The sequence below is a fragment of the Triticum urartu genome, chromosome 2A (genome assembly GCF_056163025.1).
Source record: "Triticum urartu cultivar PI428250 chromosome 2A, HENAU_Tu73, whole genome shotgun sequence".
NCBI lineage: Eukaryota > Viridiplantae > Streptophyta > Magnoliopsida > Poales > Poaceae > Triticum > Triticum urartu.
In genome coordinates this window covers 79,834,961-79,846,537 of record NC_141874.1, presented here as the reverse complement: position 1 = coordinate 79,846,537, position 11,577 = coordinate 79,834,961, and positions in this window count along the sequence as shown.

The window sequence follows — 11,577 nt, the reverse complement described above, 5'->3', positions numbered from 1 at the left end:
GATATGATATGGCCATCATCATCTTGTGCCTGTGATCTCCATCTCTGAAGCACCATCGTGATCACCATCGTCACCGGCGTGACACCTTGATCTCCATCGTAGCATCATTGTCGTCTCGCCAAGCTTATGCTTCCACGACTATCACTACCGCTTAGTAATAAAGTAAAGCATTACATCGCGATTTCATTGCATACAATAAAGCGACAACCATATGGCTCCTGCCAGTTGCCGATAACTCGGTTACAAAACATGATCATCTCATACAATAAAATTCAGCATCATGTCTTGACCATATCACATCACAACATGCCCTGCAAAAACAAGTTAGACGTCCTCTACTTTGTTGTTGCAAGTTTTGCGTGGCTGCTACGGGCTTAAGCAAGAACCAATCTCACCTACGCATCAAAACCACAATGATAGTTTGTCAAATAGACTCCGTTTTAACCTTCGCAAGGACCGGGCGTAGCCATACTCAGTTCAACTAAAGTTGGAGAGACAGTCGCCCGCAAGCCACCTATGTGCAAAGCATGTCGGGGGAACCGGTCTCGCGTAAGCGTACGCATAAGGTTGGTCTGGGTTGTCTCGTCCAACAATGCCGCCGAACCAAAGTATGACATGCTGGTAGGCAGTATGACTTATATCGCCCACAACTCACTTGTGTTCTACTCGTGCATATAACATCAACATAAATAACCTAGGCTCGGATGCCACTGTTGGGTTTCGTAGTAATTTCAAAAAAATTCCTACGCACACGCAAGATCATGTGATGCATAGCAACGAGGGGGGAGAGTGTTGTCTACGTACCCACGCAGACCGACTGCGGAAGCGATGACACAACGTAGAGGAAGTAGTCGTACGTCTTCACGATCCAACCGATCAAGCACCGAAACTACGGCACCTCGGAGTTCGAGCACACGTTCAGCTCGATGACGATCCCCGGACTCCGATCCAGCAAAGTGTCAGGGAAGATTTCCGTCAGCACGACGGCGTGGTGACGATCTTGATGCACTACAGCAACAGGGCTTCGCCTAAACTCTGCTACAGTATTATCGAGGACTATGGTGGCAGGGGGCACCGCACACGGCTAAGGAATAGATCACGTGGATCAACTTGTGTGTTCTAGGGTGCCTCTGCCTCAGTATATAAAGGACTAGAGGGGGGAGGCTGGCCAGCCAAGGTGTGGCGCGCCAGGAGAGTCCTACTCCCTCTGGGAGTAGGATCCCCCCCCCCAATCCTAGTTGGAATAGGATTCCTTGAGGGGGGAAAGAGAGAGAGGGGGGCCGGCCACCTCTCCTAGTCCAAATAGGACTAGGGGAAGGGGGGAGGCGCGCGGCCACCTTGGGCTGCCCCTTTCTCCTTTCCACTAAGGCCCATCAAGGCCCATATGGTTCCCGGGGGGTTCCGGTAACCTCCCGGTACTCTGGTAAAATCCCGATTTCACCCGGAACACTTCCAATATCCAAACATAGGCTTCCAATATATAAATCTTTATGTCTCAACCATTTCGAGACTCCTCGTCATGTCCGTGATCACATCCGGGACTCCGAACAACCTTCGGTACATCAAAATGCATAAACTCATAATATAACTGTCATCGTAACCTTAAGCGTGCGGACCCTACGGGTTCGAGAACAATGTAGACATGACCGAGACACGTCTCCGGTCAATAACCAATAGCGGGACCTGGATGCCCATATTGGCTCCTACATATTCTACGAAGATCTTTATCGGTCAGACCGCATAACAACATACGTTGTTCTCTTTGTCATCGATATGCTACTTGCCCGAGATTCGATCGTCGGTATTCCAATACCTAGTTCAATCTCGTTACCGGCAAGTCTCTTTACTCGTTCTGTAATGCATCATCCCGCAACTAACTCATTTAGTTGCAATGCTTGCAAGGCTTAAGTGATGTGCATTACCGAGAGGGCCCAGAGATACCTCTCCGACAATCGGAGTGACAAATCCTAATCTCGAAATACGCCAACCCAACATCTACCTTTGGAGACACCTGTAATGCTCCTTTATAATCACCCAGTTACTTGTGACGTTTGGTAGCACCCAAAGTGTTCCTCCGGCAAACGGGAGTTGCATAATCTCATAGTCATAGGAACATGTATAAGTCATGAAGAAAGCAATAGCAACATACTAAACGATCGGATGCTAAGCTAATGGAATGGGTCATGTCAATCAGATCATTCTCTTAATGATGTGATCCCGTTAATCAAATAACAACTCATTGTTCATGGTCAGGAAACATAACCATCTTTGATTAACGAGCTAGTCAAGTAGAGGCATACTAGTGACACTTTGTTTGTCTATGTATTCACACATGTATTATGTTTCCGGTTAAAACAATTGTAGCATGAATAATAAACATTTATCATGATTATAAGGAAATAAATTATAACTTTATTATTGCCTCTAGGGCATATTTCCTTCACTTGGTATGTTGACTTTTGCGTAGACTCCCCGGCAACGGCGCCAGAAATTCTTCTTGCTACCTCCTGAGCACTGCGTTGGATTTCCCTGAAGAGGAAAGGTGATGCAGCACAGTAGCGTAAGTATTTCCCTCAGTTTTTGAGAACCAAGGTATCAATCCAGTAGGAGGCTACGCGCGAGTCCCTCATAACTGCACAAAGCAAATAACTCCTCGCAACCAACGCGATAAGGGGTTGTCAATCCCTTCACGGTCACTTATGAGAGTGAGATCTGATAGATATGATAGGATAATATTTTTGGTATTTTTGTGACAAAGATGCAAAGTAAAATAAAAGCAAATTAAAAAGACAAAGGAAATAACTAAGTGTAGGAAGATTAATATGATGAAGATAGACCCGGGGGCCATAGATTTCACTAGTGGCTTCTCTCATGAGCATAAGTATTTTACGGTGGGTGAACGAATTACTGTTGAGCAATTGACAAAATTGAGCATAGCTATGAGAGTATCTAGGTATGATCATGTATATAGGCATCACGTCCGAGACAAGTAGACCGACTCCTGCCTGCATCTACTACTATTACTCCACTCATCGACCGCTATCCAGCATGCATCTAGAGTATTAAGTTCAAGAAAACAGAGTAACGCCTTAAGCAAGATGACATGATGTAGAGGGATAGATTCATGCAATATGATAAAAAAACCCATCTTGTTATCCTTGATGGCAACAATACAATGCGTGCCTTGCTGTCCCTACTATCACTGGGAAAGGACACCGCAAGATTGAACCCAAAGCTAAGCACTTCTCCCATTGCAAGAAAAACCAATCTAGTAGGCCAAATCAAACTGATAATTCAAAGAGACTTGCAAAGATAACCAATCATACATAAAAGAATTCAGAGAAGATTCAAATATTGTTCATAGATAATCTTGATCATAAACCCACAATTCATCGGTCTCAACAAACACACCGCAAAAAGAAGATTACATCGAATAGATCTCCACGAGAGAGGGGGAGAACATTATATTGAGATCCTAAAAGAGAGAAGAAGCCATCTAGCTACTAACTATGGACCCGAAGGTATGAAGTAAACTACTCACACTTCATCGGAGAGGCTATGGTGATGATGTAGAAGCCCTCCGTGATGGGTGCCCCCTCTGACGGAGCTCCGGAACAGGCCCCAAGATGGGATCTCGTGGGTACAGAAGGTTGCGGCGGTGGAATTAGGATTTTGGCTCTGTATCTGATCATTTGGGGGTACATAGGTATATATAGGAGGAAGGAGTACGTCGGTGGAGCAACAGGGGGCCCACGAGGGTGGAGGGCGTGCCTGGGAGGGGTAGGCGCGCCCCCTACCTCGTGGCCTCCTCCCTTGTTTCTTTACGTAGGGTCCAAGTCTCCTGGATCATATTCGGTGACAAAATCACGTTCCTGAAGGTTTCATTCCGTTTGGACTCCGTTTGATATTTTGTTTCTTCGAAACTCTGTAATAGGCAAAAAACAACAATTTTGGGCTGGGCCTCCGGCTAATAGGTTAGTCCCAAAAATAATATAAAAGTGGATAATAAAGCCCAATATTGTCCAAAACAGTAGATAATATAGCATGAAGCAATCAAAAATTATAGATACGTTGGAGACGTATCAATGATCAGCTCATCATTCCACTTGGTGAGCTTCTAGGCAACAAAAGTGTCAACTCCAAATGCCTTGAAGCTGTCATATACACCTGGGTAGTGGTCTTGATTCCCCTTGATGTACTCCCAGTCAACCCACCTCATGTCACACACTATGGGCTTCTTGTTAAGCAAAATTGTCTCATAAAAATCTTGTTGTTCCTTAGTGTGAAACCAATAGTCAACAACAGTTCTCCTGACAGCATATGGATCAGACTGTCTCCATAGTCTCAGTCCTGCATCCTTCCTGATTTTCATGTTTTCCGCAACAGGATGTGCATCATTGTGGTCAGGGATCCTGGGCTTCAACTTTCTCAAACCAAGTGAGTCCTCTTCCTCTTCTTCAGCAGCTTCAGGCACTGGGCCTTGTTCTTCTCCTCAGCAAGGATGTTCCTGGTGCTTCTCTTGGGTTTCAGGGGTTTCTGAGCTGGAGCAGCAGCCTTGGGAGTAGCTTTGGGCTTAGATGGAGCAGCCCCTGATCTAATTGCATCTCCCATGAGCTTTTGAGTTTTGGGTGCTGGTGCAGCATCCTCTTCCTCTTCTCCTTCAGAATCTTTCTTCATTGAGGGCTTGCCAAGAACTCTGGCAGTAGTGGTTCTTGCCCTCGTATTCTTCTTTCCATCACCTGTTGCCTCACCATCATCTGATTCAATGGTGAACTTCATAGTTTCACCTGTGGAAACCTTCTTTGGTTTGGAAGCTTCAGCAGTTGAGGCTCTGGCATTTGACATTGGAACCCTTCTTGCTGGAGCCTTTGTTTTCAGTCCAGGCTTTGTTGCAGCAGCAGTGCTATATTCCTTCTTCAACACTTTCTTTCTTGAAGTGGCCTCATCCTCAACAGCCACATAATCTTCATCTTCAGAATCTGAAGTTTTCTTCTTCCTTGTCCTGGTAGCTGCCTTGGGAAAGTTACTAGGTGTGCTCCTGCTGCCCTCATCATAGCTCCCTGAGGGACTAGTGCCCTCACTCATCTGAACTTGCTCTTCTGACTTGTTCTGACTATCACTTTGATCAGACATTTCTTCAAACTTACTGACAACAGACCCTATGAATAGGTTATAAATGAGGTAGAGTGGATGAGCATCACAAAGTACAGAAGTTTTGCAAGATAATTGAGTCAAAAAGCCTAGTTTTAGTTCTCAACAGAAGTGATCTCGGAGCTACCGAATTGACAAACTCGGTGATACCGAAGCAACACTTGGAACCTAAACTAGTGAACTCGGTAGGGCCGAGTCACCGTTCGGTGGCACGGAGATTGCTAGGGTTTCACAGAATCCTGAACTCGGTCACACCGATTTCCATGTTTCGGTCGGACCGAAAAGCACATGTGCAATGGCCAAGGCCAAATCGGTGAGACCGATTTCTACAGTTCGGTCGGTCCGAGATGAGTTCTGCGGAGAGCTAACCCTAAAATTTTCGAATCAAACTAGACCTAAGGAAGTTTTTGCTGGATGGATCAATCTCAATCGTGGCAAGAATCATGGCATTATCCCTGTGCTAGGAATCGGAGTGAAAAAGACTGCACAAGGGGTCGAACACTTACCCTAGTACGGTGAGTGTTCGCTACGACGGCAACGGCGGAGCAGATTGCCATTGATGGCGACAGAGACCAGCAGCGGGAGGTCGCTGGTGGCGAGAGGACGATCCGGAGACCCGAAGAGGCAAAGCAGGTCACGCGCGGGTGAAGGGTTTCAGAAAAATTTCCAAAATTTGACCCGTCGGTATATATAACCTGACCCTGTCGGTGTGACCGAGTGGAACAACTCGGAGGCACCGAGATGCAACTGCAGGCAGTTACTGCAACTCGGTGTGACCGAAAGGTTCTAATCGGTTGCACCGAGATTGAAAACCTAGATCAACTTAGTGATCTCGATACGACCGAAATGGATGAATCGGTCAGACCGAGATGCACAAAGAGGTTTTGGAAGTTTAAGTCTATGACGAATCGGAAACTCCGAGTGCTCCTCACACAGAGTGGTTCGAATCTGACTTGATCAAACTTTGTGATGTAGCATGAATAGAGTTTGAGACGAGGAAAGCATAGATAGCTAGAGGAGTTCTTAGGCATTCTTGTCCATCCACTTGGCAAACGAGAAAAATCCAAACAATCAAAGCAACAAGTGGATGTCCTCGAATGAGTAAAATATGCATTCAACATGCTCACACAATTAAAATGGCAAATGTAATATGTGACAAAGCATGCACAAGCACTCTAGCATCTATCTAGCAATTGGCGATGACTAGGTCATCTATATATGAGAATATTGACTTAGGAGTCAAATGAGAACATTTGATCATAGGTCATACTCATCATTTAGGCACAAGTGGGGTTACCACTTTTACATAAAGCATTGTTGTGCTCACACCATTAGAGTTACTTTAGCTCAATTTTTAGAGTAAAGCTCCCCCTAGATGTGATATCCCCCCTAAGAGGGATGAACTAACCTTGGGTTTTGTCGATGATGACTTCATGTAGGTGTTGAAGATGTGGATGCTCAAAGTTGATGTAGATCATTCGGAGCAATCCCTTGGAGTGAGTTGCACTTTGAATACCTACATGGGTTAGTCCCACAAGGAACAAGCAAGGATATCCATAGACATAGAGTGATGTGTACACAAGATGTTGTCCATGAAAGCATTAGGTTACCTTGTCCCTTGTCTTACCAACAAGAGGGTTTGTGACTCCTTGAACTAGTGCGAGATATGAAAGTTGTTTGCACTTGTCATTGCCAAAATGATAAGAGTGAAGTATGTTGGCGGAGTCACCCTCAAGAACTCTCTAGTTCTTATTCTTCGGGATCCACACCATCTTGATGGGAATCTTTGGAGTTGTAGTTGTACTTGATGAAGTAGAACTTGATGTAGTCTTGGGAACCCACTTGACTAAGGCCTTAGGTGCTTCTTCAAATGCATCAATTTCCTCTTGAAGCTTGTCCTTGCCTTTTTGCTTGTGGTCTTGTGGTGGAAGATCATCTTGAGCTTGTGTTCCTTTGAAGGAAGTAGGATCATACTTCTCTTGTTGAGGAACAAACTTTGTCTTGGGGTATTGATCTTCTTCCCACTCGACTCCATTGGCATTGAACTTTCGTTCAAAACCAACACCTCGATTCTTCCGGTGTCTTCCTTGCTTGCGTACAATTTCCTCGAATTGCTTACTTCCAGCAAGGCTCTTGTAAACACCTTTCTCTATAATTCCCTTCAATAAGCTATTTTCTTGCTCAAGTGTAACTTGGCTAAGAGAATCATTAGTGGAATCAAGAGAACTACTAGAATCAACAACATTGTATTCAGCATGATTGTTGTTACTACTAGATGAAGAATCTTTCTTGTTCTTATTGTTAGATTTAACTTGTGGCATGTAAGTAGACAAGAGTAAACACTTGGCAATGTAAGAAGAACTTTTCTTGCGAAGATCATCATTGATTGCCTTTAAAAACTCATGCTCTTGCTCAAGGTTGAGCTTTTCAAAGCGAGCCTCTCATGAGTCTTTAAAAGTTCTCGATGATCTTGCAAGGTAGTTTCATGAGCTAACTTAAGAGTGTTTAGTTCTTTAGTTAGACTCTCAATTTCCTTCTTATCATCATCATTCGTTTTATCTTGATTAGCATGATTAACAGCAAATTCATCATAGTTTTCATAACTTGAGTTGGCAACAAGTAAATCATCATCTCCTAGCAAATCATCTTCATCACTATTGAAATCAACATACTCGGGGTGTGTTACCTTTGGACCTTTGGCCATGAAGCATCTCCCAATTCCTTCATTTGGTGATTCAAATATGTCGTAGGAGTTGGTTGTCACAAGTGCTAGTCCGGAAACATCTTCATCTTGAGTATATTCGGAGTCGGAGTGATAACTTCTTTCGGAGTGATTGGCGGAGTCGGAGCCGGATACCCATTCACCAACATGAGCTTGATGTCTTCTTTTTGTGTAGCTTCTTGATGACTTATCCTTCCTTTGTGAATCCTTGCTTCTCTGAGAGGGTCTTCGTTCATAACGATCATCTCTACTCCTTCTTTCTCTTGATGGTGATTCTTCTCTTCTACTCCTTCTTTTGGGAGAATCTTCTCTTCTTTTGTAGGGAGCCGTACACTCATTGGAATAGTGTCCGGGTCTTCCACAATTGTAGCAATTATGCTCACAACTAGAAGATCTTTTGTCATTGTAAGACCTTGACTTGGAACTTCTTTCCTTGCTTCTACTTTTGTAGAACTTGTTGAAGTTCTTCACCATTAGGCTCAATTCTTCATTGAAGGTTTGTTTCTCACTTGATGATGTGGGAGCTTCACATGAGGCTTTGTAAGCACCGCTTGACTTATTATGGAGCTCTTCCTTATCCTTGAGTGACATCTCATGAGGAACAATCCTTCCAATGACTTCCGTTGGCTTGAGATCTTTGTAATTGGGCATCATTTGGATCAATGTGCACACGGTATCATATTTTCCATCCAAGGCTCTTAAGATCTTCTTGATGATGAATTTGTCGGTCATCTCTTCACTTCCTAAGCCGGCAATCTCATTTGTGATGAGAGAAAGCTAGAGTACATTTCAGCGACACCTTCACCATCCTTCATTTTGAACTTGTCAAGTTGACTTTGAAGCACATCCAATTTGGATTCCTTGACGGAGTCGGTACCTTCATGCATATCAATCAAAGTATCCCAAATTTCCTTTGCATTCTCAAGACGGCTGATTTTGTTGAATTCTTCGGGGCACAATCCGTTGAAGAGAATATCACAAGCTTGAGAATTGTATTGCAGCATCTTCAACTCCTCCGCGGTAGCTTCATGGTTCAGTTCTCTCCCATCAAAGAATTCACCTTGCAAGCCACTACACACAATAGCCCAAATGGCCGGGTTATGTCCAAGAATATGCATTTTCATCTTATGCTTCCAACTAGCAAAATTTGTACCATCAAAGTAAGGACCTCTACGGTGGTAATTTCCCTCGCTAGACGCCATATTCTCCTAGGTTGTGAAACCAAGGCTATGACCACCAAACGCTATGGAAATCAAAGCAAATGGAGACCAAAGCTCTGATATCACTTGTAGGATAGAAAGTATGTCTAGAGGGGGGTGATTAGACTACTTGACCAATTAAAAATCTAGCCTTTCCCCAATTTTAGTTCTTGGCAGATTTTAGCAACTTAGCACAAGTCAAGCAATCAACCTACACATGCAATTCTAAGAGTGTAGCAGCAGTAAGTAAAACAATTGCATATGAAGGTAAAGGGAGGAGTTTGAGGGAGCAAACGCAATGTTGACACGGAGATTTTTTATCCGTGGTTCCGATAGGTGGTGCTATCGTACATCCATGTTGATGGAGACTTCAACCCACGAAGGGTAACGGTTGCGTGAGCCCACGGAGGGCTCGCCCCACGAAGGGTCCACGAAGAAGCAACCTTGTCTATCCCACCATGGTCGTCGCCCACGAAGGACTTGCCTCACTCGGGTAGATCTTCACGAAGTAGGCGATCTCCTTGCCCTTACAAAATCCTTGGTTCAACTCCATAATCTTGACGGAGGCTCCCAAGTGACACCTAGCCAATCTAGGAGACACCACTCTCCAAGAAGTAACAAATGGTGTGTTGATGATGAACTCCTTGATCTTGTGCTTCAAATGATAGTCTCCCCAACACTCAACTCTCTCTCATAGGATTGGATTTGATGGAAAGATGATTTGAGTGGAAAGCAACTTGGGGAAGGGTAGAGATCAAGATTTATGTGGTTGGAATGGAATATTTTGACCTCAACACAAGTGTAGGTGGTTCTCTCTCAGAAAATGTATGTTGAAAGTGTAGGCATGTTCTGATGGCTCTCTCCACGAATGAAGAGTGGGTGGAGGGGTATATATAGCCTCCACACAAAATCTAACCGTTACACACAATTTACCAAACTCGGTGGGACCGAATAGTTAAACTCGGTCAAACCGATTTAGTTCATAATGTGACCGTTAGGATTTTCGGTGGGACCGACACGTCAACTCGGTGAGACCGATTCCGTTAGGGTTAGGGCATAACGTAATCTCGGTGAGACCGATTACACAAACTCGGTGAGACCTATTTTGGTAATAGACAAACAGAGAGTTGGTCAGGCAAACACGGTGGGACCGATTCGCTCATCTCGGTTGGACCGAAATGTTATGAAAAGGAAACAGAGTGTTTGCGTCGCAATCTCGGTGGGACCGATTGCTCATCTCGGTTTGACCGAAACGTTACGAAGGGAAACCGAGAGATTACAATCCCATCTCGGTGAGACCGAGATCCCTATCGGTGAGGCCGAAAAGACTAGGGTTTCTGGAAGTGGCCATGTCAATTGAACTCGGTGGCGCCGGATAGACAGTTTCGGTGGGGCCGAGTTTGACTTTTGGTTTGGGACATATGTGGATGTGAGAAAGTAGTTGAGGGTTTTGGAGCATATCACTAAACACTTTGAGCAAGAAACTCATTAAGCAACACCTCATCCCCTCTTAATAGTATTGGCTTTTCCTATGGACTCAATGTGATCTTGGATCACTTAAAATGAAAAAGTGTAGAGTCCTGAGCCTTGAGCTTGAGCCAATCCTTTGTCCTTAGCATTTTGAGGGGTCCACTTTTCTCATCCATGCCATGCCATTCATTGAGCTTTCCTGAAATGTTTATCTTGAAATAGCATTAGCTCAGTGAACTATATGTTGTTAGGAATTACCAAAACCACCCAGGGATAGTTGCACTTTCACATGGCAAGGTTGGAGATCTTGGAGAGGAGAAGGCTAGCCGCAAGAGACCATGCGGTGCCAAGGTTCGGTGGTGGTTCGGCAAGTGGTGGTGGTGAAGATTTCATTTTCTGATGATGATGATGGAGTGATGATGAATGCGATGTCCTTTGGGTTGTGGCGCGAAAACTATGTTCAAATGTCGCCAAAACTGTGTTTGAATTCTCGAAATTTGTGTTTATTTGTCAAAATCGCGGTCAATTGCATTATGTGGTTTTATGATTTGAGGGCCGAAATCGGCTGCGGCCGAACAGAGCCCGCAAACTAGAGATATTCTCTTTTACCGCTCTGGTTTGTGGGCTCTGTTCCACGCGCTACCGATTTCGGCCCTTAAAACATGCTTTTCTCGGCCCTTATCCCAGTTATAAGGGTCGCGGTTTTAAGGTTCTGGTAGAGATGCTCTAACCGGGTACGGGTGAGTGCCTGATGCGATCCTGCACATTACCAAATTTCTTTCTTTTACAAGATTTATCGAATTTTTTTTCCAATGAAATAATAGTGAGTTGAGTTACAGTTAGGGTTTTTGAATTAAAAAAAACTCTCAATTGGGATCCTCAATTTGAAGTTGAAATTCTTTGGGGGGAAATGGTTAAACCCAATTTATTTAGTTTGAAGTATTTTGAAAGTTTCAAGACCTAGTGTCAAACTATTATGATTGCATAATTACGTAAATTTTCATTGAAAAACAGCTTGAAAGGAAAAGATAATAT